Here is a 23,289-nt window from a genome sequence, read left to right on the forward strand (position 1 = left end):
CGGCGGCGGGCGGGCCCGGCCATGTGATGCCGGGGCCGGGAGGTGGGCAGGCGGGGATCCAGTGGCAGCCGGCAGGCGCGGAGGGAGCGGGGGCGGCCCGAGCTGCGGGCGCAGCCAGCCGGCTCCGGGAGCGCGCCCGCGGCTCCGCCCCCTCCGCGCTGGCTCCAGCCTCCGGGGCGGCCGGGCGTTGGCAGCTTCGGGGAAAGCCTTCCCGGCTCCGGGCGGCGGCGGCGGCGGCGGGCTGGGGCGCGTTCCAGACGCCCTCGGGCAGGGCGCGGGCTGCAGCGCCTTGGTGGGGTTCCGGAGGCTGTGGGGGCCCTGGCTCCAGGTAAGTGCTCTTGGGGGCTCCATCCCCCGCGTCTCCCAGTAGCTCAGGGCAGAAAAGTTTGCTCCCCTCGCCCGAGTTCTCTAGCCCAGAAATACTCTCTCCAGGGTCCTGGGGGACGCGAGGGGCAGCAGAGGTGGAAAGGTGGGTGCCGCTGTGAGTTTAGTGGCGCGAGGGATCCTGCCGCCTCATTGCTCCTGGGGGACGGCAACAAGTGCAAAGGGCCGCACCGTCCGGCGCGGCGGCGGCCGCTGTGGAGCCTGGGGTGGTTTGCGCCGCGCGGCCGGGAGCGCACCGAGAAGGCTGTGGCCCCTCTCGTTGCCGCTGGGGGGGGGGGGGGGCCCGGGGGGGGGGGGTGGAGGCCCGGTCGGGGTCCTTTGAGAGCCACGGAGATGCACTCCTGCGGTGGAGATGGGGGTGGGGGGCGGCTCGAAAGCTGGTTACCCATCGGTGTCTTTGCTCCAGCGTGAGGGTCCTTGGTGGGGCTGGGCTCCCAGAGAGCAGACCTCACGGTACCAGCGCTAGCACTCTTTCATATGGAGACATTTGCTGTATTTTCAAAGGCAGCTGCAGACGTTTGATTACGAGGGGCGGTCGGCGTTCCGTCGGATTTTATTCTTACGGGTTTGTGTGCCCCTTGAACATCTGGGATGTGGGTGGGTGGTACCCTAACCTTCTCCTGCTTAGAGTTTCCTGAGGGGGTCACAACGATGGGCTTTTGCTCGGCCGAGGAGGCATCCTTTCCTGTCGAGGCTGGGTAGAAGCTGGGTGCTGGGGCCGCCTTGGAAACCCAGCTCTGGTTTCCCAGACGCCCATTAGAGTTCCAGGAGAGAATCCATCTGCCTCCCTAGGAGCCCACAGTGACCCCCCCTATTGGTTACAGCTGGGTGGGTCACGGAAAGGCAGCAACATCTGTGTTTGCCCAGCTTCCTGAAATGACCCCTGCCTGGGTCTAGACCAATCTCTGCAGACCCGGAATTATGGTGGTTTACCACCAGACCCGCGCCAGTTGGGAAAGAAAAGAAAAAACGCAAACCTTACAAAAAAAACAAAACAAAACGACACAAAACCCCGCCCCCCAGTCCCCTCCTCATTTATGGTCCCGGGGGTCTGTGATTTTCCGAAGCTTTCTCATCCTCTGTTCCTTAGCCCTGGAGCTGTCAGGGAAAGCGAAATCCTGTTTTCAGAACAGAAAGGAGACCTGTCTTTACTAGGTTTTGTGGGTTGCTGTTTGCACATGACCATACAACCAGAGTGAGAACTTAGGGGAAGGTTTCTGTATGAATTCTGGATTTTACATATATCTTAATAAAATATCTCTGTTTGCCTCCTCCTGATTAATGGCCGACCTAACTCCTTTGGACTGTTTGGAGGACAAGAAAGGAATACTGCAAAAACGTTTTGGAATTGCTTTCTACAGCATAGTATTCCAGTGTAATGGTCTGTAGGGAACTTTGTGTGATTATTGTGCTCATTAACTTTGATTAAATAGGAATTGGGATCACATCAGACCTCTGCTTTAGTGGTTGGGAAACTGAGGCACACAGCTTCTGAATGTCCTGGCTAATAGGAGAATGGAGAACAGAATTAGTGGTTGTTCTGCTTTTGACAGTTTGCTTCCTTATCACAACCGTATAACCTGGTCAACCAAGAACAGGTTATGTAACAGGTGTCATTAGACTTTGCTTTGAAGCACCTGTCCTGCCTTTTAAGAAGTTTAGAAGCACTTAAAGAGGGAAATGGTAATAAAGGCTCGATGAAATTTCATCAGTGGCTTCATTTGGGGTTAACACCTTTTTTTTCTTTTTAACATGTGTGCAGTGCATAAGAGTTGAGAATATTTTCTCATACTTTTAAAATGTTCTGTGGTGGCTAAGACGAATTAGGTAGAAATTTGAGGTGAGCTCTGATACATGACCTTGGGTGTATGCGATATGAGAAAAGGAAAAGTATCCTCAAAAGGTATTAAAGCTGGAACACAATACGTTTATGTTTGGCATTGTGTATAAAAACAAGTACTATATTGGTACTTAAGCTCTAACTTGAAGTCTGGCAGAGTTTATTACTAAGCAGACTGTACTGAAAAATGAATGCTATAAATATTGGAAAACCCTGATTGGGGTTTGGCTACAATGGTATTGCCAAATTACTCTGGTAAATGATGGTAAAGCCCAAATTACTCTAAAACTCCTAGGCAGACTAATTGTATTATGTGTTAATTTACTGATTAGATAGGACAGATGTAGTTGATAAAGGTTTTGTGTAATTGCATTTGTACTTTCATTGTTTTAGTTGAACAGAGAAGCAACGGGATAATTTTTTCATGTGACTTTAAGATTTGTTACAAAGAGGGACGCCTGGGTGGCTCAGTGGGTTGCGTGTCTGACTTCAACTCAGGTCATGATCTCTCAGTTCGTGGGTTCAATCCCTGTGTCGGGCTCTGTGCTGACAGACCCTGCTTTGGATTCTGTGTCTCCTTCTCTCGCTGCCCTCCCTCTCACCTCTCCCCCCACCCCCAGCTTGTGCTCTGTCTTTTAAAAATGAATAAATATTAAAAAATAATAATAAAGATTTGTTAGGAAGAGATGGGTCAGGTTGGGTAATTGTTATTTTGGGTTCTAAATTTCTGTGGATTTCACATCTAAGGCAATACTGGTCTAAGTTCAGAGTTTTTAGGGTCTGTTGTATTTTGAGTGGACTTTTGCACACTTGATACTCAGACTTTTGGTAAAATGTCAGGTACCTTTTATGTGATAGTACATCTTAATCAACTGTAATTTTGTCCTTAATTTGATTTTGGCACAATAGTAATTTGCTTATTTCTAGCATTACTGCTCCTGGACTGCTTCTCCTGGATAACCAAGATAATGAGATTTGACATAATTTTTTAAATGAGGGAAAGCAAAAACGTCACGTAATTGAATATTGGGCATTTGTTCCAGTGATATTTGTTTTGAACTGTTTTATCATATGTACTTCTATCCTTCAGAGGTGATTTCTCCTTAATTTTTTTTCCTGAATTTGAGGTTTGACTTCTTTTTTTTTTTTTTTTTTTTTTTTTAGTTTTTTAAAAACTTAAAAATGTTTACTTATTTTTGAGACAGCACGAGTGGGGTACTGGCAGGGAGAGAGGGAGACACAGGATCTGAAGCAGGCTCCAGGCTCTGAGCTGTCAGCGCAGAGCCCAATGCGGGGCTTGAACTCACGGACCACGAGATCTTGACCTGAGATGAATTCAGATGCTTAACCGACTGAGCCACCCAGGCGCCCCTAAAAGTTTTTTTTAATGTTGTATTTATTTTTAGAGAAGGAGAGAGAGAGAGAGAGAGAAAGCACGTGCGTGCGCCTGCAAGCAAGTGGGTTTGGGGTAAAGAGGGGGGCGCAGAGGATCTGAAGTGGGCTCTACGCTGACAGCAGCAAGTTCCAGCCCGAGGTGGGACCCAAACTCCTCCAAACCTTTGATCATGACCCCAGCTGAAGTCAGACACTCAACTGAGCGAGGCGCCCCTTGAGGTTTGACTTGTGTAGGAAGTTAATGTAAAAGTAAGGTTTCTTGAGAGGAAAACCTTGTATCTATGAGTGAAGGCCAGCATTGGTGGAGACCAGCAATGACAGGTTTTCTTTCCTTGATAGCGTGTCTAGAAGAGACCCTCTAAACCAGTCCTCAGGTAAGATTCTGCAATGTTTCAAGAGGCAGGCTTTGTTTGAGAGGTGTGCACGTGACCATTTTACTTTCTTGAAAAATACCTCAAGGGTTAACTAAATCTCTATATTAAAATTCTTAGACCTTCCCTTCATATGTTAATCGAGAGGTAAATTGCCTGCTAATGACTTCATGGTTGAGCTCCTAATTTCATTGGCAAACACGAGTTACCATGCCCTTGTGCTTAAAGGCTTGCTCCTTTTCTTACATCATTTTATAACTTCTTTAAAACTATAACAAAGCGAATAGCATTGGGGACTCTGGAGCCAGACTGTCTAGTTAGCCCGCCTTGGCTCTTTCCTGGTTGTATGATGCTTCTCGGCCTGAGGTTTTCCATGGGTAACATGGGGATAATCATTGTAACCTGCCCCTTCGGGTTGTTGTGAGAGTCAGTGAGTTAATTCACAGCCTTTCTAGAAGTGCCTGGCAGAGAGGAAGTTCTAGAAAGCATTGGTGATGATATTTGTAACAAATGGTAAATAGGCAATTACAGAGTTTTAGCTTTAGCAGGTTTTCCAGGTTTCAGAAAGCAGTGAGAGGTCAGTGTGAAGGTGCCTAACTCAGGAGTCCGGGATGGAGATGGCCTGTGATCTCCCAGCTGTATGAGTGTGGCCAAGTATGACCCCTCGCGGGGTCTCCATTTCCTCCTCTGGTAAAACAGAGTAGACTGGATGGTCTCTAAGGACCTGCCAGTTGTCACAGTGTAAACTAATAAAATTCGGAAGGTAGGCATTTGTCAGTTCAGCCTTATTATCTTGGGCAATGCTGCCAGGAATGTACTGTCCCCAGGGTTGATACAGTACCTGCAGTAGTCTGTGAGCATTTTGATGGGATGTGGACTATTAAGACCATTAACTTCCCTCCTCTTCTTCCCCAGACGGTCATAGGTTGAAATGACTGTATTATCTTTCTGGACTTAGTCCAGAGAGATTTTACACATCAAAGTCTAGATCCCATGCATGCAGGTCATAGGCCACCCTGCTCCCTTTATTCCAAAGAGCTCCCTGTATTTTAAAGCGGTAATACGGCTCTTGGAAGCTGAGAGAGAAGCTGGTGGATGTTTTCTGAATTTTATGATAAAGATTCCACACCTGATAAACAGGAAAGCCCTAGCAGGAATACTGTATGCTCCAGGACTTGGAGCACAGGAGGTCTTATTAAGGACTTAAAAGTAGTGGTGAAGGGGCACCTGGGTGGCTTAGTCGGTTGAGTGTCTGACTTCAGCTCAGGTCATGATCTCATGGTTCGTGAGTGAGAGTCCTGTGTCAGGCTCTGTGCTGACAGCTCAGGGCCTGGAGCCTGCTTCGGTTTCTGTGTCTCCCACTCTCTCTACCCCTTAGCCACTCATGCTCTGACTCTATCTCAAAAATAAATAATAATAAAAAAAAAAAGTATTGGTGAAGATCAAGAGGTTCCACTGGGGCAAATTTCTGTCTTGTGTGGTTCCCCTCCCACCCTTTGTGTTGTCTCCTGGCTCTTTGTCAGTTTCCCTCCTTTTCTTCAGCCTCTTGGTTTGCTGTATGACCAGATGTTAGTTTCAAATGGTAGGAGATGCTCAGTGATGGAAATAGTGGCTCCTTACTTTGAGCCCCAACCCAGGATTCCAAGCTTGGTGGTTTCTTGTTATCACCTGAATTTAGAATCTCTGGTGGGCCTAGCCTTTAAAAAAACATTTTTTTTTAATGTTTATTTTTGAGAGAGAGACAGAGTGTGAGCGGGGGAGGGGGAGAGGGAGAGAACCCGAAGCAGGCTCCAGGCTCTGCCATGTCAGCCCAGAGACTGATGAGGCACTTAAACTCAAAAGTTGTGAGATCATGACCTGAGCCGAAGTCAGGTGCTCAACTGAGGCAGTCCTCGCCTTTTTTATAAAGGTGATAGACCTGGGTTTGCTCTCTATTTCCTAACCTTGACAGGTTTCTGGCATTCTACTTTTGAAAATTTTCAGTAAGGCATTTTTCTCATGGACTTCCTTTTCCCTATGGGCATGTCATTTGTCCCCTGCTGCCTCTTGTGGACCCTCTACTTACATTAACTACAACTAATAACTGCCTATGGGATAGGCTGTATGCCTGCTAACTGCTCTCATCTCACGTTTGGTCTCTTTTCTGTTCTTCTTAAAATCTGTTGCAGTCTTCAAAGCAAGCTCAAGCTTACTTCTTCTCAAGCTTCTTTTTTACTAATCTTTTGACCAGATTAATACAACTGAACTCTTTCCCTTCCGAACTCGTTAACACATGGCTGGTCGCTCATATTTATCACTGATCACCTGCCCCTGTTTTCCTTTTGGGCTCCTATGTGTTAGTCTTGACTTTCCAACCTAACTGTAAGCTCACTGAAAGCAGGAGCCCTGATTTAAGCTGCCTTGTAGGGTGCTCAGGTTGGTAATTTTGCTTTCATGTCTACAAGTCCTTTTAGTTTACAGCATTCCTGCAAGGGCTAATGACAGTGTTTTCCTGTGTATCAGGTATGGGTTGCATTGGAAAATACTGGGATGCAGAGGAAGAGAGGTAAAGGTTGCTCAGGACGTTAGATGACTAGTCTTTCTCAGATGTAAATGGGCAGTTGCATAGGCCTCTTAAGAAAGTGTTCAGGGGTGCCTGAGTGACTGAGTTGGTTAAGCATCTGACTCTTGGATTTGGCTCAGTTCATGATTTTAAAGATACTTGATATTTCAGTTATCTTCAATTTGTTAGGACACATTTTGTTTTTTTAAAAAAACGATCTATACTTGAGTAGACTGTGTGCTTGAATAATGTGTATTTTGCTGCTGTTGAATGGAATGTTTGTATATGTTAGGTCCTTTTGGGCTACAGTGTACTTAAGATCCACTCTTTCCTTAGTGATTTTTTTCTGTCTGGATGATCTATGCATTGTTGGAAATGGGTTATTCAAGTCTCCTACTACTATTGCTTTGCTGTCTATTTCTGTCTTCATACCTGTTAAAATAATGTTTAGGCTTTCTGATAGTAGGTACACATAAAATTGTTAAATCTTGTTGGTCAATTGGCTTATATTATTGTATAATGACCTTACTTGCCTCTCATTATAAATTTTGATCTAACCTTTGTGTCCTAAGTATAGGGATCCCTGCTTTCCTTCAGTTTCCATTTGTGTGGAATGTCTTTCTGTCCTTGCACTGTTAGCCTGTGAGTATTCTTCAAGGTTGAATCTTCTAGGCAGCCATACTTGGGTCTTAGTTTTTTTTGTTTATTCGTTCAGCTGCACTGTTTAAAATTTAAACCATTTACATTTAGAGTACTGTAGAGTCCTTATTGCTAGAGAAAAACTTCTTCTTGACATTTACTTAATTGCTTTCTGATTATTTTCTAGTTGCTTTTTTCTCTTCTCATGTAGTCCCCCTTGGTGAATTGATAGGGCTTTCAGGGGTTCTCCTATGCTTTTCCATGTGGGGTGAAATCCCTCTAGGGGATTGTTAATGGCACTAAGCTACTCTGGACTGGTAGGATGGAATGAATGACACAGGTCAGATGCTTCCTATGCTCTATATGGCCATCCTCCATTTTTTTTTTTTTAGCTCCATAGGATTTCTCTTGCTTTTCAGGAGAATGCAAAACTTTCCCAGAGCTATTTTTGTTGGTTTGTAGTTGTTTGTTCTTGGAGGATAAATGTTGGCACCGCCTAGTTCTCCGTCTTGTTGACATCACCTCCCTGTCCCCAGTGTATCTTTGGAAAGATTAGGCTGCTATACTTAATGAAGGAGAGAATTGTTTTTATCATAGTTTGTTGATGAGGGACCATTCTGAACAATTGACTTTCATCACATCCCCTTAGATTTAAAAACATGAATTAGTAGCCTGCTTTCAAGTCTTCTAAATTAGAAGAGAAAAACCTGTTCAGCTTTGCTTAAGTAACAGGATTTTGAATCCTCTCCCCACCCTGGGATACTGAATATACCCCAGTTTGCTATGGTTCTTAAAGTGCAGTACTTTCAGATGTTGTTTGACAGCACAGAGCATGGTAGAACCATTCACACTCTTCGCTAACTGTCCCACCCCTGTCCCCTTCTAGGAAGGTGGTAAAGCCTCATGGTTAGGATTACTAGCTTCAGGTCAGAGCCGAGGACACTTCTGGCTCCACTCCTTCCTACCTTGTCTTGGGGAAGTCACTTAAACTTTAAATTCTGATTTTAGCTATTACTGTCATAGTTTTGTGAGGAGAACTCCATAAGATAGTCTATGGAAAGTGCTTAGCACAGAACCTGGGATAGAATGATTGCTTGGGGCGCCTGCGTGGTTCATTTGGTTAAGTGTCTGACTTCTGCTGGGGTCATGATCTCACAGTTTGAGTTTGAGCGCTGCAGTCGGGCTCTGTGCTGACAGCTCAGAGCCTGGAGCCTGCTTTGGATTCTGTGTCTCCTCCTCTCTCTGACCCTCCCATGCTCATGGTCTGTCTCTCTCTGTCAATAATAAATACATGTTAAAAAAAAACAAAACTAAAACTAAAAAAAAAAAATCATTGCTCAAATGAAGGCATTTCAACTATGGTACTTCTAAATAGCATTACTGACTCTTTTTTTTTTTTTAATTTTTTTTTTCAACGTTTTTTATTTATTTTTGGGACAGAGAGAGACAGAGCATGAACGGGGGAGGGGCAGAGAGAGAGGGAGACACAGAATCGGAAACAGGCTCCAGGCTCCGAGCCATCAGCCCAGAGCCTGACGCGGGGCTCGAACTCACGGACCGTGAGATCGTGGCATTACTGACTCTTGATGGTCCGTTATCTCATAATTACCAAGTTTGTTTGTTTTTTTAAACACCTGTTGTTCTTTTTTTTTTTTTTAATTTTTTTTTTCAACGTTTATTTATTTTTGGGACAGAGAGAGACAGAGCATGAACGGGGGAGGGTCAGAGAGAGAGGGAGACACAGAATCAGAAACAGGCTCCAGGCTCTGAGCCATCAGCCCAGAGCCCGACGCGGGGCTCGAACTCACGGACCGCGAGATCGTGACCTGGCTGAAGTCGGACGCTTAACCGACTGCGCAACCCAGGCGCCCCGAAACACCTGTTGTTCTGAGCAGACTTGGGCAATTGGTTTCTTAGTCCTATGAACAGAACTGAATTTCTCAAAATTAATTTCCTGTATTTGGCTCTTTAACCTTTCAAGGTGTTTTAGATGGTTAAACTTACTACTTTTAGTTCTAAGTTTTGCAGTGGTTTAATGAGTGTTTCTTTAATGCCTTAATGAAATAATAACACAATTATCTAGGCTAAAATCCTAGTCCTGAAGGCAGGGTAATTTGGTGTTTGTATACAAATTTCAGATTGACGTCTACCAATTTCTGGTAGAGTTCAACTAGTTACTGTTGTACTAGGATCAAAGTTTTAACCTTCCATCTTTCATTAGAAACTACACAATGGAGTGAGGTTATTCTCAAGTGACTTCATCTTAGGAAATCTACACTGGTTCCAAGTGGCCACTGTTTCTTCTTTGAGGTATTCAGACATTAGTCTTCTAATAATCTGCTGTGGCAACTTGTTTAGGATCAAAAGAGACCTCTTGGATCTACAGCTTGTAGAATCTGCCTGTTTGAAAATTGGAATGACTGGGGCATCTGGGTGGCTCAGTCGGTTAAGTGTCCAACTTCGGCTCAGGTCATGATCTCACCGCTCCTGAGTTCGAGCCCTGCGTTGGGCTCTGTGCTAACAGTTCAGAGCCTGGTGCCTGCTTTCGATTCTGTGTCTCCCTCTCCGCCCCTCTCCCGCTCACACTCTGTCTCTGTCTCTCTCAAAGGTAAATAAACATTAAAAAAAAAAAAATTGCAATGACAGGTCCCTGTCTTATAGGTGAAACCCATCATTTTCCATAGTTGCTGATAGATTATGGCTGGGAAATCACATAGGATTCTTAGATTTTTTTTTTAATCATCATTTTTTTAATGTTTATTTATTCTTGAGAGAGAAAAACTGAGTGTGAGAAGGGGAGGGGCAGAGAGAGACAGAATCTGAAGCAGGCTCCAGATTCTGAGCTGTCAGCATAGAGGCTGATGTGGGGCTTAAACCCACAAACCACCAGATCATGACCTGAGCCAAAGTTGGATGCTTCACCAATTGAGTCACTTAGGCACCCCTTAATTTAAATTTTATTTATTTATTTATTTATTTATTTATTTATTTATTCACTTATTTTCACATACAGTGAAATAATAGTTGGGTATATAACATAAGCTCCTTCTAATCTGTATTTTTGTACCTTTTTGGGTAAATACCTAATAGTGCAATTGATGGATTTTCGGGTAGTTCTTCTTTTTAATTTTTTGAGGAACCTCCCCTCTCTAGAGTGGCTGCACCAGTTTGCATTCCCACCTACGTGCAAGAGGGTCCCTTTTTCTCCATATCCTCGCCAACACTTGTTGTTTCTTGCATTGGTAATTTTCGCCCTTGGGCCAGGTGTGAGGTGGTATCTCGTTGTGGTTTGGATTTGTATTTTCCTGATGGTGAGTGGTGATGAACATCTTTTCATGTGTCTGTCAGCCCTCTGAATGTCGTCTCACATAGGATTCTTCTTATCTGCATGTGTCTAGCAGCCTGGAACTTAAAGCAATTTAATGGTTTCTTCACGAAGGAGTTTCCACTTAGAGATGTTCTTTATGTCCTCCTCAACTGGAAAATCATTTCCCTCAAAGAGGAGATGAATTTTAAATAGAGAAAAATCCTCTGTATCATTCATTTCATACCAGTCCTAAGCAGACCTATTTATCTCCTCTCTGATGTTCTGGCTTAAAAATAAATGGAAATAAAAATCTTAGTGTTTTTCTTTTTCTTTTTCCTTTTTCCGTTTTTCTTTTTCCTCCTCACTCCCCTCAGGTTATTTGGGGCTTTGGTTTGCCTGGCCTAACTCTTCAGAGCCTGACAGGCTAATTCTTTGAGTAAAAGAAGCAGAAAAGGGAGTAAAAAAACTATGCTTACCTTTGTGTGGAAAACCACACCAAACTAGGAATCAGGAGGCCTGCTTTTAGTCTTGAGCTCCTAGACTGTGAAGGTCTCTCCATCCATCCAGAGAATGCCTATCCTTTCCAAATGGGAGGTTCTTGGTTTTTCCTATGAACTGATTTCTTTAGGCAGTGATTTCATTGAAAGGTGGCTGGTGGCACATGGGATGAAATGGTAGGGCAATTAAGGGCCGGTTTTATCATTCAGTAGAAAGTATAATCTATCTCCCTCTTGTTCAGAAAAAGCCACTTTCATAAGAATCAACTCCGCTGACATTTTTGTGTAGTGCTTTCCTGTACTTGCCAGATTTGTAACTGGTCAGAAGTTCTCACAGATGGATTTTCGGAAGTACCTTTTGTACGAGTTACCACAGTCCTTAGAAACTTAGAAAGTTTCCTGCTGTCCACGCCTCATTCTTAGAGGCAAGTGACAACACACACAGCCTGTTTTCAACATTTTAATAGGTTTTTAACTGATGGATTATTAAGGGGGAATACAGTAGAAGCAACTGGTTTTTTTTTTTTTTGTCACCCTAAGTTGTTTAATAAAACTTGCTTTGTTTCTTTTGATCACCAGAACTATTGAGAGCCTCCTTATTGAAAATCAGTGTTAAGAATCTTTCAAATCTTAGCCATTGGATCTAATTATTACTTGAAGGTTACCTAGGTACTAATTTGGACTGAAATAGTTTATTATGAGATAAAGGTCTCATGTCTTTCTTTTTAGCTTCATAAAATTTTACTTGCCTCTTTTTACATAAGATTTTAATCTATTGCACATATAAATTGTTTTGCAATAAAAATGAATAATCAAGGCTTTCTTATCTACAGAAAGTCTCAAATTAACTTTTTACTTGGCTCGTCTTACAAAAACAGGAATTTATAGTACGGAAAGCCCAACTTTACCATGAACAGTTGAAGAAAAATCACATCTTGAAGAATGCCAAGCATAATTTGGATACTTCAGAATATGCCATTTTGAAAAAGAGAATGACCTGTGTCTTTCATGTGCACCTGAATCCCTCTATCATTCTCTCTAGTTCCTGATGGATTATGGCTGGGAAATCAAGGTGTGTCTTTTTTGTATTAAAATGAAGAATAAGGGCTCCTGCATGGCTCAGTCATTAGGCATCTAACTTTGGCTCAGGTTATGATTTCATGGTTCGTGAGCTTGAGCCTCTCTTCTCTCTCTCTCCCTGTCTACCTCTCTCTCTGCCCCTTGTGAGATTCCCCCCCCACCCCTTCTCTCCCCCGGTCTCTCTGCCTCTCACTCACTTGAGCCCTCTCTCTCTTTCTCAAAAAATAAATAAATGAAGAATGAGCATTGTTTCCTTTCACATTGATAGTAGGAAAATTTATCTTCATAGGCTGTTAGGGCATCTTTGTTGATAAGCAGAAATTAAAAGTAACAAAATGTCAATTTTGTGCTATTTTTTTTAAGCTTCATTTATTAGAGCGAGTGTGTGAGCAAATGGGGGAAGGGCAGAGAGAGAGCAAGAGAAAGAGAGACTCCCAAGTAGGCTCCATGCTAACAACATGTGGGACTCGAACTTTCTAACCATGAGATCATGACCTGAGCTGAAATCTGGAGTCGGATGACCAACTGACTGAGCCACCCAGGTGCCCCTGTGACATTCATTTAAGTGTGGTGGTAGGTTCTGTGCAAGAAGAAAGTTTTTAAAGTCTGAGTATAACAGAGGCTGGAACAGAAGTGGAATTTGGGTTGAAATCTTAGCACTGCTACTGACTTACCAGGTGGGTCATGTGATCTCTTTGATCATTGATGGCCTTACTTCAAATCCATGGGGTTGGGTCAAGCCCTTCTCTTTGGTGTGTCCCATTCCTAGGCTTTGTTCTGTGGAGGTAATGATGGTGTCTTAGGTATCCCTTTGATTACTAGCCCAGTGCTTGGTTCTCATTGCATTTTAAGGCACTTAGTTGGCAGCATCTAAATTGTTAAGGAAGTTGGGTTTGTAGTGTTGTATCTATCACAGGGAGAAATGCTTGCTCATAGCTTGAGATTTCCCATGTTGTTGTTTGTACCTCACTGCTCATGAAATATTTAATCAGCCAGTAGTAATCTAGCAATTACTTCATTTATTAAAAAAATTTTTTTTAAATGTTAGAGAGAGAAACAGAGTGCAAGCTGGGGAGGGGCAGAGAGAGAGAGGGAGACACAGAATCCGAAGCAGGCTCCAGGCTCTGAGCTGTCAGCACAGAGCCCAATATGGGGCTCGAACTCAAAAACCGTGAGCTCATGACCTGAGCCAAAGTTTGACGTTTAACCAACTGAGCCACCCAGGTGCCCCACAATGACTGTAAATTGAATTCTAAGATGACTGAAAGTGGATCTTAATTTGACTTTGGCGGATGGACCTTAATTTACTTATATGTCCATTCATCTAGGCTAGGTGCAGAATATTTCCTGAAACGCACAGCGTTTTTGATGTCAAATTTTAGCTAAAATAAAGGTTGTAATTCATTTTCTTTCCTTTCCTCTCTTTTCTCCGTTCTTCTTCACTCTCCCTTTCCTTCCATCTTCCCTACTTTTGTTCCTGACACTTAATTTGGTTTTACTGTTTTCCACAAGAGGTATAGCAAATACCTAAAACCTCTTCTATTTCATGTATCTGCTATTTATACTAAAGAAAACACACTTGTCCTCATAAAAATAGTGATGTTTTTAAGGGATGACGTTCTTCCTAGTTTTCATTGAACCTCCTGATAAAGATAACTTGTTGATGTTTTGGAAATGGGACATTATTGTGCTGGGAACTTTACTTGGTGGTTATAGGGACTCTAAATCCTCTTATCCAGGCGTACTTTGCAAAGTATTTCCACTCTGGAGTGTTGGAGAGTTACTCTTGAGTTTTGACCCTTCACTGATTTGAGGTTAGTATCATGTAACTATTAATTCCTACAAGGGAGGCACATACTGGATACTGGAGGCTTAGAGGTAAGAGGCTTGTTACAACCAAATCAGCAGCCATTAATGCACATAAATACGTTGTGGTGTGAGATGGTGTGGGGCAGGGCATTCTCAGCAGCCTGGTATGATGGGGACCAAAGTATCGTCCATTTTTTTCCCGCCATTCCAATGTTCTAAATCTATATTATGAATATGTATTTGTGTCAGTGATAATGAAAATAAGCAAATTTAAGAAATAAACATTTTAATGAAATTCTGTACTTCATTGTAGTTCACACATAAAATTGGAATGCCTGTCAATTGGCAAAATTCCATCACAAACACTTGAACTTCAAAACTTACTGTGTTACCCATGCACCCCAATGTTTATAGCAGCACTGTTGACAATAGCCAAAGTATGGAAACAGCCCAAATATTCACTGACAGATGAATGGATAAAGAATATGTTGTGTGTGTGTGTGTGTGTGTGTGTGTATACACACGTGCACACACACACACACACACAATGGAGTATTTCTCTACAATCAAAAAGAATGAAATACTGCTATTTGCAACAAAGTGGATGGAACTAGAGGGTATTATGCTAGGTGAAATTAGAGAAAGACAAATATCATATGACTTCACTCGTGGAATTTAAGATACAAAACAGATGAACATAAGGGAAGGGAAGCAAAAATAATATAAAAACAGTTGACACAACATCAGAGACTTAAATATAGAGAACAAACTGAGGGTTACTGGAGGGGTTGTGGGTTGGTGGGATGGGCTGAATGTGCAAGGGGTATTAAGGAAGACACTTGTTGAGATGAGCACTGGATGTTATACATAGGGGATGAATCCCTGGAATCTACTCCTGAAATCATTGCACTGTATGCTAATGAACTTTGATGTAAATTTAAGAACAATAACCTATAAAAAATTAAAAAAAAAAACCTTATTGTGCTACCTAAAGAAGAAACCCTTTCAAATTTGGGGTTATGTTGTAAATGTTTAACTTAGCCACGGGTTAGAAAGTTGGGTGTTAGAAAAGACTTCTTTGTTCCAATTTATTTTGGCAATATGCTTGTAATAACTTTACATCTTGAATTTATATGGGAAAACCTAGCTTTGTGTACATCCTAATTACAGACGTTTGAAAATTGACACAATTTTAAAAAATTCGGGAAATTTTGAGAAAGGTCTTTGTGTTGTGCTTCATGTCAAGATCAAACGGATTCTCAAGTTTCTACTGGGAACAGTCTCAGGCTAAGCACTGCACCACTCTGAATTACATCGATGGCCACAGCTGTAGCCAAAACTGAACTCGAGGAGGTAAACGATAGTGCCATTGAACAGTAGTGTTGTTCATATGCCAAGTACGTGTTTTTACCTGTTTTTGGGCATAGGATCTTTGGAATAACTCAGTAATGAAAATTGAAATTCCTGTGTGCCACAACTGAACCCCAGTAAACTTATGGAGCATTTCAAGTTGCATAGCATTTAAAAGATACTGATGGAATGAATCACCACCTCATGTGTTGTTTTGACAGGAAATGTATCATGTCTCAATAATTTCCTTAAAAATTTTTCCTGCCAGGTGCCTGTTTTCTTCTTGTAAACGTATGCCCACAGAATTCCAAATATGTGGTTGATATTTCCCACTGATGCATTTTGACAGCTCCTCTTTCTTCTTGAGAATAGCTACTGTACTTTTGTTTGTAACGAATTTAAGGCTTCCTACAGGAAGTGAGAAGGTTTAGCTGTTTTGGAGACTGATGTCCAGCCTGGATGGGTTTGTGTGGTGAGATCTTTTTACAAAGAAAGGGTTAAAAGTGTTGGGGCGCCTTGTTGGCTCAGTGGGTTGAATGTCTGACTTCAGGTCATGATCTTGTGGTTCATGAATGCACTTCCCACCTTGGGCTCTGTTCTGATAGCTCCGAGCCTGCAGTCTGCTTCAGATTCTGTGTCTCCCTCTCTCCCTGCCCCTCCCCAACTTGCATACATTCTCCCTCTGTCTCTCTCCCTCTCTTAAAAATAAATAAACATTAAAAAATTATTAAAAAGTAAGTGTTGACAGTCGCGGTCTAATGCCAGATGTACATGAAGTATTACTCATCTATGGAGAGATTAGGGGGGTATCTTAATTTCCTACTTTTTAAAAATTTATTTTAATTCCAGTATAGTTAACATACAGTGTCCTATTAGTTTCAGGTGTTCAATGTAGTGATTCAACAGTTTTATACATTGCTCAGTGCTGCTCATTATAACTGTACTCTTTAATCCCCATCACCTATTTCATCCATCCCCCACCCACCTCCCCTTTGGTAGCCATCTGTTTGTTCACTATAGTTAATCTGTTTCTTGGTTTGTGTGTCTCTTGTTTTTTTCCCCTTTGTTCATTTGTTTTGTTTCTTCACTTCCACATGAGTGAAATCATACGGTATTTATCTTTCTCTGGTTATTTTGCTTAGCATTATACTTTCCAGATCTATCCACGTTGCTGCAAATGGCAATATTTCATTCTTTTTTATGGCTGAATAAAAAGCCATTTTATATATATATATACGTATATATGTATATACGTATATATATATAAATCTTATATATATACGTATATATATAAATCTTCTTTACCCATTCATTTATCAGTAGACACATTGGCTGCTACCATAATTTGGCTAGTACAAATACTGCTGTAAACATAGGGGTGATTATGCCCTTTCTTTCTTTCTTTTTTTTTTTTTTTTTTGGATATATTCTTTTGAATTCGTGTTTTGGTATTCCTTGGGTAAAAACCCAGTAGTGCAATTACTGGATTGTAGGGTAGTTCTGTTGTTAAATTTCTGAGGACCCTCCATATTGTTTTCCGGAGTGGCTGCATCAGTTTGCATTCCCACCAACAGTGCAAGAAGGTTCCTCTTTCTCTGTATCCTCACTAACTCCTGTTGTTTCTTGTGTTGTTGATTTTAACCATTCTGACAGGTGTGAGGTATCTCATTGTGGTTTTGATTTACATTTCCCTGATGATGAGTAATGTTGATTATGTTTTCATGGGTCTGTTGGCCATCTGGATGTCTTCTTTGGAAAAATGTTCATGTCTTCTGCCCATTTTTTAATTGGAATATTTGTTTTTTGGGTGTTCCTTATATCTTTTGGATACTAACCCTTTATTGGCTGTGTCATTTGCAAATATCTTCTCCCATTCAGTAGGTTGTCCTTCAGTTGTTCGTTTCTTTTGCTGTGCAGATGCTTTTTATTTTGATGTAGTCCCAATAGTTTATTTTCTTTGCCTCAGAAGACATATATAGAAAAATACTACTATGGCCAATGTCAAATTACTTACCTGTGCTCTCTTGTAGGATGTTGATGGTTTCAGGTCTCACATTTCTGTCTTACATCCATTTTGAGGTTATTTTTGTGTATGGTGTAAGAAAGTGGTCCAGGTTCATTTTTCTGCATGTTGCTGTCCAGTTTTCCCAGCACCATTTGTTGAAGAGGCTGTTTTTTCCCATTGCATATTCTTGGTTCTTTTGTCAAAGATTAATTGAGCATATAATCTTGGCCCTTTTCTGGGCTTTCTGCCCTTTTCTACTGATCTATGTGTCTATTTTTGTGCCAGCATTTTACTGTTTTGACTACTGCAACTCCAGCTTTTTTGTTTTTCAACATTGGTTTGGCTATTCGGTGTCTTGCGGTTCCATATACATTTTAGAATTGTTTGTTGTAGTTCTGAAAAAAAAATGATGGTATTTTGATAGGGATTGCATTAAATCTGCACATTGCTTTGGGTATTATGAACATTTTTTTTTTTTTTTGCGGTGGGTGGTAATAGGGACATTTTAACGATATGCTTATAAACCATGAGTGAGGAATATCTTTCCATTTGTGTTGTCTTCCGTTTCTTTCATTACTGTTTTATAGTTTGTACAGTACAAGTCTTGCACCTCCTTGGTTAAGTTTATATCCTATTTTTGGTGCAGTTGTAAATGGGGTTGCTTTCTTATGTTTTCTATCTGTTGCTTCATTATTAGTGTAGAGAAATGCAGTGGATTTCTGAACATTGATTTAGTGTCTTGCGACTTGACTGAATTCATTGATCCGTTTGAGTTGTTTTTTTAGTGGAGTCTTTAGGGTTTTCTGTACATACTGTCATGTCATCTGCAGATAGTGAACGTTTTACTTGTTCCTTACCAATTGGGATGCCTTTTATCCTTTCCTATTTTATGCACACAAGTAATTAAGCACAATGTTCTTTTACAATTAGCATGAGTTCCCTTGAAGTAAAATAAATGACAAACTATCAAGGAGGTACCTATGTTAAGCCAGGTGCTATTCAAGGCAATATGAGAGATACGGAAAATTAGAGCCCTTGACAGAGGATGTGTGGGTAACCCCTCACAGGGCAGCTGGTGTGGCATCTGTCTGTAAAGGTGAGGGTTTCATGCTCTGATCTGCTTAGACCTGGGGGCTTTGGGAGGGAGGGGTAGCCACCATAGAAAACAGGCTTTCTTGACCTTCCAATAGAAATAGGTGCAGAGATCTAGGAAATTACATGAATGTGTGCAAAAATTTTTAATTTAGTAACTTGGGCATTGTATTTTAAGGACATTGATGCGTTTGCCTTTGGATATTTAGTTCCGTGTATTTGACTAGTAAGAGTGTATCTGTATATGTATCTAAGTTTATGCACATTTTATTACTATAATAAAAACACCCATAAATTTTTATCAGCAAATTATCACCCACAGCCTTTTATAGTCTGCCTACATATTTTCGTATGATTTATATTGAGTGATTTCCTAACTCTTCCCTTCTTTGGTAGGATAGATATATTCCTTATATTAATTGAGTATAGAATTACTGTATTTAAAGTACAGTTTATAGTGGTTCATTCTTTTAAATAAAACAGTGGTTTCTTCCAAAAGTTGTAACCTTTATGGCAGGATTACATGGTACAGGTAATGAGCCTTGTGTTCATAGACTTTTAAAGACGTGTAACTCTGTAGTGTGTGTATCCCACATAACTTTGAAGATGATAGGTTTTTATGAAGGCATGTCTGTTGGGGTTGGCATCTAATTAGAGCCAGCCCTCCTCCTACAAACAGCAGTATAAGCTTTAACTGTGCTTAGAAAATTAGTTTTCTGTTTTAGGTTTTCTACATTTGTATAGGGAAAAAAAAAAGAATTTATCGGCAAACCAAGGTCCTGTTCTTGTATCCTTAATGGGGGTTGAATGTCAAAGCCATAGTATGGTTAAAGTGAGATGCCTATATGGGAAATGGTTAATGCTCTTGAAAAGGGCAAGTCAAGGACGCTAGACCTGTAGGATGAGGAGTGACGGGAGGGGGAGAGCAGAGGAGGCATGAGCTGGCTCTGATGGGCACCCGACCTGCACCTTATCCCACCTCTGTTCCTTGGCTTCCCCTCAGCACTCATCTCCAGGGATCAGGCAGGTACTTGGTCACAAGCCCACAACAGTACTCCTGCCTCAGCCCTCGCTTTCCTCGTCCATCACCTTGTGTGATTCTGTGAGCAGTATATAATAGATGCATATATGATGTGAAAAGCCTCTATGAAAGTGAAGCAGCCTTATTCTTTTATGGACCTTGTGCCAGAATGCCATTTAACTATCAGTTAGGCAGAGCTTTGATCTTTAAAGTGCCAGAGAGAATTTCTGCCAGCAGAGCTCTGAAGATCCTATACTCCATTTAACAGAACTTCCTTCAGTATTATGGTTAACAAAAACACAAAACAGTTGTAGGAAACTAGAATAAATCCTTAACTGGAGATACTCCATGAGATTTTGGGTGTAAAGCTAGTTTAACTTGGTGGATTTTCTTTTTTTTTTTTTTACTTCTAGTTTCCTCATCTATGAAATGGAGATAATACCAGCTCTCTGGGTAAAACTGGATAGTTGGCCCATCAAATGAAGTTATAAATGGGAATACTTCGGTTTTACATTTTTGGATCATTTAAAATTTCTAAACCCTACACAGTGGTAACTTTGCACAAAGAGTGATTTATGGCCCAGATTTACTATTGCTGTACCTGCTGTAAATATACGCGTGGAAAAGCAGACAGTGTGATCATTTGGTACCATGCCAGCTCCTGTGTCTTTCTGTTAATTTAATACTTGGGCATTTAATAACATGAAAGAAAAACGTGGAGCCAAATCAAATTAGGGAGCAAAGTCTCAAAGAGGACCATTCTGTAAGAGAGGGACTAATGAGTGGCCTTGTTCTGGTAGGAATCCCTTGTTCGGTACTGGAGGTTGTAAAAAAAATAAAACAAAACAAAACAAAAAACCCGTAAACAAAAATAAAGAAGAAAAAACACTTTAAAACCCATTTTTTTTTCTTCTATTGTACAGCTAGAGTATACAGCCATTTGAGAAAGCATTAGTGAGGCATTTTGTTAGAGCACATTTCCCCACTCTTCAGGAAAAACTACCACCAAAAGAGATTTTGTCAGTACTCTCATTTATTGGTGGGAATATATACATTTAAATGGTTTGTAAATGGCTGCCACTTTTGTTAAGAAATAAAGTTTCATGGGTCCCAAGCATTAGTATGTGTTAGTCCTTCAAAACCAGTGGACAAAAAACGATCTTCTCCTTAATCGGTGGTCAAATGAAAAGGTGAAGACAGTAAAGAACTTTTTGATCCTCTCATCTGGTTTTGGAGTCCTACTCAGTTATAACAATTCATCAGGTTCCTATGCTGGAAACATTTTGGGCTAAGTACATGTTGACTATCTTGGAGTCTTGAGTTGGGATGCCTCTCTGGGAAGGATTTGGCTCTTGAACATCTTTTTTAAAAATTTCACTCATAGGGGCGCCTGGGTGGCTCAGACAGTTAAGCTTCTGATTTCAGCTCAGGTCATGATCTCATGGTTCTTGACTTTGAGCCCTGTGGTGGGTTCTGTGTTGACAGCTTGGAGCCTGCTTTGGATTCTCTGTCTCTCTCCCCTGCTCGCACTCTAGCTCTCTCCCTCTCTCTCAAATGAAAACTTAAAAAAATTTAAAAATCTCACTTGTAGGTCTTGGGTGGTGGGCACATAGTGTTTCTACTGCCTTAGTTGAGGCCTTGTTCTAATTAGCCCACGATTGCCATGGGCAATGGGAAATAGAGTCCCTGTGGAAGTATCTTTGTGCAGTTTGGAAAATGAAGCTTCTGAGGTTTATCCAACCATCCAAGCAGTTTCTGTAGCATTTGAGGGCCCTATTACAGAGAGTGTCAGATGAGCTTTTCATCAGGCACAGAAAGACCCCTTTGTTTTTGGTGTTTTTTTTTTTTTTTAAGCAATTACTGTGTTTTATTTTTTTAGGTTTTTATTTTTATTTTTTTAAATTTATTTTAATATGAAATTTATTGTCAAATTGGCTTCCATACAACACCCAGTGCTCATCCCAACAGGTGCCCTCCTCAGTGCCCATCACCCACCCACCTCTCCCTCCCGACCCCCATCAACCTTCAGTTTATTCTCAGTTTTTAAGAGTCTCTTATGGTTTGGCTCTCTCCCTAACTTTTTATTTTCCCTTCCCCTCCTCCATGGCCTTCTGTTAAGTTTCTCAGGATCCACATAAGAGTGAAAACATAGGGTATCTGTCTTTCTCTGACAGGAAGACCCCTTTGTATAATTTAGTTTGGAATTCTGGAGTTGCTATTAACAATGAAGATGGTAACTATTAGTTACTTTTCCTTTGGCATTGTGCTTACAGCTTTATGAATTATTTTCTTTAATTCCTTGAACAACTTCACCATTGGTTTTACAGATGAGGAAACTAAGGAAAAGGTAGGCAGTACTTTCTAGGTCCAGCAGTTTATTGATCACTGGACTGTGGGACTCCCTTCTTTCTTAACTTTGCCATGGTGTGTCTTAGAAGGCTAGAAGGGGGAAATCCAACTTGTCTACATAATAGATGATGCTGTATCAACTAAGCCGAAGTGTTCACTCCTTCTCTATTTTCACATTTGCCTTCATAGTGACACTAAGTGCCTCATGTTTTACACTTATTTCAACCTGTGTAAGACACTTGTCTGTATTTTATTTGATTTATATAGTTTGACATCTTAAATATTTCCAGGATCGCAAAAAATTTTTTTCCCCCATTTTGTCAACTGATTTTGAAGGACTAACATATTGTTGATTAATTATGACCATTTGAAGTTCATGGCTATTTTTTAGAGGAAACACTCCAAACTAGGCACAGAATTCTAATGTCCTTATCTGTACAGTTCCTAGGACTTTGTATGCATTCTACAAGGCTGTTTACATTTTAAATAATTTTGAACTTGGTGACTGCTCATTTAGGCACGCCTGAGGACTTCTCTACTTTTTACTCTTGATCACTCTGTACTTGGTCTTCATTGACTTGCATTCTGTCCCCTCAGGCCTCTTCAGTTTGCACTGGTTTCCCAAGGGTGGGAAGTCGTCACCCCATTCTCCACCCTGCCAGGGCGCACATTAAAAGGTTATGTTTTCTGCAGGGGAACACTACATAAAATGGCTTTAGTCAGTCTGGTTTTTGCTATCACCATGTACCAGCAATTCTGAACAGTAACTTAAAGTTACTTGCCACCAAATTTCTTCCGTTGGTCTAAATTCTAAATAATTCTTATAGTAACTGTTGCATTTTAATATCTATTATAAACTTCAAATTAGCACATTTTGATGACTTATCCCTTAATTTTCATATTGAATACAATGTCAATTAGGCTAACTTCCATTTATTCAATTGATCCCTAACGCAGGTTACATAAGTTCTGAGAGTAGGTTAAAAAAGATTTGGCATCATCCAAACTTGATTATGGTTCAGTTTGGGGGTCTGAGATCTGTAGTACTATTTAATGGTGTATATAAACAGCGGATTTGAAATAAGCAATGTTAGCACAGTGATGGTAAAAACCAAGAGATTAAACTTGAGATATTTTTAATTCTGTCCTACCATGAGACCAAGTGGAGTTTGTTCAAAATGTAAAGCAGTGAGTGGAGAAAAGGGAACCCTTGTGCCCTGTTGGAGGGAATGCAAACTGGTACAGCCTCTGTAGAAAACAGTATGGAGGTTCCTCAAAAAAATCAGAAGTAGAATTACTATATGATCCAGTAATTCCACTATGGGGTATTTACTCAAAGAGTATGGAAACACTAATTTGAAAAGATGTAAGTAATGCTGCAATAAACATTGGGGTTCCTATAATAACTACATTATGGAAGCAGACTAAATGTCCATCAATAGATGAATGGATAAAGAAGATGTGATACACACACACACACACACACACACACACTCTCTCTCTCTCTCTCTCTGTAATATTACTCAGCCATAAAGAGTAATGAAATCTTGCCATTTGCCACAACATGGATGGACCTCGAGGGTATAATGCTAAGTGAAGTAAGTCAGA

The 23,289-nt window shown here is 41.1% G+C and overlaps 1 protein-coding gene across 1 annotated transcript in view; it reads left to right on the forward strand.

Annotated features, from left to right (window-relative positions):
- The first annotated feature begins 255 nt into the window (after positions 1-255).
- ARHGEF28 (Rho guanine nucleotide exchange factor 28) overlaps positions 256-23,289 on the forward strand; it is a 284,777-nt gene continuing 261,743 nt past the window's right edge. The window contains exon 1 of the mRNA XM_030322942.1: positions 256-328. The gene's annotated coding sequence lies outside the window, so the exon portion shown is untranslated. The remainder of the gene's footprint in view (positions 329-23,289) is intronic.

Source organism: Lynx canadensis, chromosome A1 (assembly GCF_007474595.2).
Source record: "Lynx canadensis isolate LIC74 chromosome A1, mLynCan4.pri.v2, whole genome shotgun sequence".
Taxonomy (NCBI): domain Eukaryota; kingdom Metazoa; phylum Chordata; class Mammalia; order Carnivora; family Felidae; genus Lynx; species Lynx canadensis.